The sequence below is a fragment of the Rhinoraja longicauda genome, chromosome 19, assembly GCF_053455715.1.
Source record: "Rhinoraja longicauda isolate Sanriku21f chromosome 19, sRhiLon1.1, whole genome shotgun sequence".
Lineage (NCBI taxonomy): Eukaryota > Metazoa > Chordata > Chondrichthyes > Rajiformes > Arhynchobatidae > Rhinoraja > Rhinoraja longicauda.
Genome location: NC_135971.1, coordinates 28,055,539 through 28,060,540, shown reverse-complemented (window position 1 = coordinate 28,060,540; position 5,002 = coordinate 28,055,539).

Genomic DNA, 5,002 nt, shown 5'->3' with positions numbered 1-5,002 from the left:
CTCAATCTCTGTGACTCATTCAATTATTGGATGCAAATGCCCCACACACAGTGAGAATATCTTCACGACGTCGTTTGTGCCGACATCATCTACCACTTCCGGCTGCTCACCTTCACCCTTGAGGATGTTCTGCACTCGGTCCGTGACATCCTGGATCCTGGCACCAGGGAGGCTACACACCATCCTTGAACCCACTTGTTGCTGCAGAAACCCCTGTCCGTACCTCTCACGATGTGTTGTCTTTCGGCTGGCTGGTTAGCACGCACCAAAAGCTTGTCACTGTACCTCGGTACACGTGACAATAAACTAAACTGAACTGAATATGAGTGTTGGTTGAGTGCCCTAGCTTTGGCCTTCTGATCCAAATACGTATGTGGAACATAGAAGGTACAAGACCAGGCCCCATCGGCTCACTTTGTTTGTGCTGAACATGATGTCAAGTTAAACTAATCTCATCTCCCTGCACATGATCCATATCTCTCCACTCCCTGCTTTCTCTCCAATCTCAGAAATAATCCGGATGTGCTCTCTGCCAAACAAAGTGAAACATTGGAGCTGTCCCAGTCTGTTAGTTTTGCCCTATTTGTGTACGGCAGATGTGGCTGAGCATGATTGGTCTTCTTCTTCTTTCGTGTCCATCATGAAAAGGGTGCAATCGTCCAGCGACAATCAGTGGGAGCCATCACTTGTACAGTAGATGATGGTGGTGGCAGAATTAGCTCAGGGCACTTCCAGTTTCCAGCCCCGCCACCTGGACGCTTCTGCTATGGGGCCGTTAGATTGGTGATGGGAGTTCCGTCAACATTCTCAAGAAACTGTGGGGACCTCTCCATGACTGACTGTCAGGAGAAGCAAACCTTGAATCACATTGTTTGACCACACTATAGTGTACTCCTTGAGGTCGGACCAACTCAATACCAGAAGGAGCAGCCAGTACTGAAGCAGCAGGTAATGTGGAAAGATTGGACTTGAGATTCAAGGGAAAGATTCAATAGGCCATTCTAGGCTGGCATAAACATTCATTGCCTTGTTAACTTCACTCGGAGGGGCAGAGTCAGTTGATGTCGTTAAATTGGCAAGATTGGGGATGGGTTGGCACATTTCCTTCGCTGCGGGAGATATGAGGGGAAGAGTTTAGTTGTTGCAACAATGGTAATTTCTCTGGTGTAATGTTACATGTTTGCTTATTTGAATTTATTTTTAATTCCAGGTAGTTTCGCCAAGGACATTGCAGCTGTGGCTGTGTCAATCACAATGCTGCTTTTCCTCCTCGCATTCTTTACGCCATTTGTGTACCTGCTCCGAAAGATTAATTTAAACCAAGGTATCTGTCACTGAGAGCCTCTGACTTAATGTCTGTCACAAAGAAATTATGCAAGGCCATTATTAAATATGTTATATAATGACATGCAAACTAAAACCAGACTGATCAGTCAAATTTAACGCAGTTTTTGAGGAATTCACAATTGAACAATTTATCTGAAGAAGGGTCTCAACCTGAAAGGTCACCCATTCCTTATCTCCAAAGATGCTGCCTGACCCGTTCAGTTACTACAGCATTTCGTGTCGACCTTCTGAACAATTTATTGATGCACTTTAAAGAAAGGACTTGCACTGTGGACAAAGGGGATGCACTGTACATTTGTTAATGAATCACATCAAAGGTCATGTGTCGGAAAGAACTGCAGATGCTGGTTTAAATCAAAGGTAGACACAAAATGCTGGAGTAACTCAGCGGGACAGGCAGCATCCCTGGAGAGAAGGAATGGGTTACGTTTCGGGTCAAGACCCTTCTTCAGACATCAATGGTCATTGTGGGAATGAAAATACCTGGTGAAGGTCATAGACTCACATGGATAGAGGTTGGCTGGCCAGCAAGAAACATGCATCAGATATATATGGATCTTTCTCCAGTTGTCAAGATGTAACATATGATGCACCACTGGGATCACTATTACAGAACTGACTTTTCTCAAAGTTTACTATCTGCTTTGCAGGGGGAAATAAAATGAAGATTGGAGATGTACTGTTGCTAAATTTGGCACATAAAAATGGGTAGAAAGTAAGAAGATCCAAGTAAAAAAATCAATTAAATCAATTGAATGTGGATGAGCACCGTATATTTGACGTAGTGCACATGGATCTTAGAAAGACTTTCAGGAGGTTTAGGTTTATTATTGTCATGTCCTGAGGTACAGTGAAAAACCTTGTTTTGCATGCTATCCAAACAGATCCGATACTATCAGATATTAACAGTAAAGAACTTGAAGCTCTCAACTATCTCCACATCCGCACCATTGATGCTGACTGGGGCATATACTCTATCATGCTTACTGATGTTTGTTGCTGACATTAAGGGAGAGGTTATTATCCTGACACCATTTCACTAAGTTCTCTATCTCCTTCCTGCAGTCCGTCTCGTTACTGTTCGTGAATTGGTCCACCAGAATAGTGTCCTCTGCAAACTTGTAGATGGTAAAAGAGCTGAATTTGTCGGTACAGTGGCAAGTGCAAAGGAGATATAGTAGGGGACTAAGAGCACAACCTTGCTGTTGAGAGTTATCGTGGAGGAGGTGTGATCACCTATCCTCACTGATTGAGGTTTGTTGGTCCAGTCGAGGATCCAGTTGCAGGCGAGCACCTGATCCCAAGTTCCCAGAGCCGGGAGATGAGTTTGGTTGGGATTATGGTGTTGAAGGCAAAGTTATAGTCAATAATAAATAGGATTCTAAAGTAGAAGTTCTTGTCATCTTGGTATCTCAGAGATTAGTTTAGGGTCAGGGAGATGGGGTCTGTTGTGGACCTGTTATGTTGGTGAACAAACTGCACTGGATCAAAGCTCGCTGGAGATAATATGTGTGTTCACCAATCCCTCAAAACACTTCATGATGGTGGATGTCAGAACCACTGTACAGTAATCATTAAAGGCACACTGCCTTACTTTTGTTTGTCACTGGGATGATGGTCGACTGTTTTGGAGCAGCTGGGGACCACAGTAAGAGGTTAGAGATATCTGTGTTAGAGACACCTCATGCCAGCTGATCTGCATGGGTCCTGAGGACATGGCCAGGGACTCCACCTGCACCAGTTTCTTTCTGGGTATTCTCTCTCTGGAAATCTTACATCTGCCTCAATAACTGAGGTGTACTCGAGACTAGTGGAGCAAATGGCATTCCACCACCAACCTGTGCAAAGTGGGTGTAGAATAAATTGCATTTATTGGAGTGGGAGCCATTGTTGCCAGTGATACTGCCTGCTTACATTTTGTACCGCGTTATAACATGTAACCCTTGCCACGATCTATGGGTATCTATTTCATTGAAATCGAGACTCCACCTCAGTCCAGAATTATATCTTGGCATTCTTAATGATTCTGCAAAGGTCGTTCCCCATGACATGCCCAAGAAAGTAGAAACTCATGGGCTTTAAGACAGGATGACTTGGATTAAAATTGGCTCAGTGGGAGGAAGCAAATTTTGATGATCAGTGAGATTTTTGACAGTTGTAGGGATACACAGGGCTTTAGGGTTAGGGTTAGGGTAAAACAAGTCCCTTGTTTTTGGCTTATGTATCAATAATTTGGACTTTGGAGTAATTTCCATGCTCAAGAAGCTTCCACTGACAACATAATTAGTAATGTGATGGATTGTATTACACAAAGATATAATATTTAAGTCTTGCATTAAAGGAAAATATCAATGGACTGGTTAGAAACATGAAAGTGCAATTTACAATTCAATCTGGAGAATTGAGATATACACATAGAAATAACAAATATGGCAAAGGAATACTCAGAAAGCAGGAGTAATCAAAAGCATACACAGTAAACAGCATACACTGAGGCTTCTTAAATACCTTATCCACCCAACTTGTTCCCTTCAGAGTTCTGTTGACATACACTTCAAAAGTTCTCTGTCTACATTTCATAGAAAAATGTGTGGGTTGTGAGGTTAGTTGGCTACTCTAAATTAGAGTGGGATGAAGGGAGAATAGATTACAAGGAAAGTTGGAAAAGGGGAATGGGATTGATCTGTGACCTGATCAAGGCTTTGGCCTCCTTCCTTGCTGATCAGAACTAGAAAGAATGATTTACATAGATTGGAATCTTGTTATGTTTTTGTGTAGAGGCGATGATGGAAGGTTTGAAAGTAGAAATGATACCTAAGAGAAAACCATTAGACCTTATATAAGTAGTTGATATTGCATGGCATCAAATAAATTCAGAGAGTGTCCTGCAGATAAATTGAGCTGAGAGAGCAGATGGGATAGAAACTATCTGAAGAAGGGTCTGAAGAAGGGTCTCGACCCGAAACGTCACCCATTCCTTCTCTCCCGAGATGCTGCCTGACCTGCCTAGTTACTCCAGCATTTTGTGAATGAATGGGATAGAAACTAGGCAGAAATGCCGTTTCAGCACCAGGACAGCAAAGACATTTGGTAGATTGGTCCAGTGTGCAAAAGTGTAGGGATGGACGCCACAGAAGCAGATGGATAGCCTGGATCCCAATCCCATAGGTTCAGAACATGTTATTGTACGATTGCAGGAGGATGAATTATGAAGAAGGTGGTGAATTTGGCATTAACATATATAACAAAACATATAACAACTACAGCATGGAAACAGGCCTGTCCGGCCCTACCAGTCCACGCCGACCATTCTCCCTGACCTAGTCTCATCTACCTGCACTCAGACCATAACCCTCCAATCCCCTCCTATCCATATACCTATCCAATTTACTCTTAAATAATAAAATCGAGCCAGCCTCCACCACTTCCACCGGAAGCCCATTCCATACAGCCACAACCCTCTGAGTAAAGAAGTTCCCCCTCATGTTACCCCTAAACCTTTGTCCCTCAATTCTGAAGCTATGTCCCCTTGTTGGAATCTTCCCCACTCTCAAAGGGAAAAGCCTACCCACGTCAACTCTGTCCGTCCCTCTCAAAATTTTTAAAACCTCTATCAAGTCCCCCCTCAACCTTCTACGCTCCAAAGAATAAAGAC